Here is a 358-nt window from a genome sequence, read left to right on the forward strand (position 1 = left end):
CCGCGGCCCCGCCAGCCCCCGGGCGGCCCGCGGCGGGGTGGCTGGGGGCGCGGGGGTGGGTCGCTGCGGCCGCGGTCGACCCGCCCCCCGCTTCTCCCCGGGGACGGCGGCGCGCAGGCCCGCAGCCGCGCTGCAAACATGTCGTCTTTTCCTTTCACTTCCACATTCCCTCATGCCGGAGAGCTGGAGCGAGAGAGGGGGAAAGAGGGAGAGATGGCGTCTGGAGGGGGGAGGAGGGAGAGGGGGAAGGGAAGGAGGGAGAGAGGAGAGAGGGGAGATAGGAGGAGAGAGGGAGAGAGAGAGAGAGGGACAGAGAGAGAGAGAGAGAGAGAGAGAGAGAGAGAGAGAGAGAGAGAGA

The sequence above is a fragment of the Grammomys surdaster genome, unplaced genomic scaffold (genome assembly GCF_004785775.1).
Source record: "Grammomys surdaster isolate TR1022 unplaced genomic scaffold, NIH_TR_1.0 126036, whole genome shotgun sequence".
NCBI classification, from domain to species: Eukaryota; Metazoa; Chordata; class Mammalia; order Rodentia; family Muridae; genus Grammomys; species Grammomys surdaster.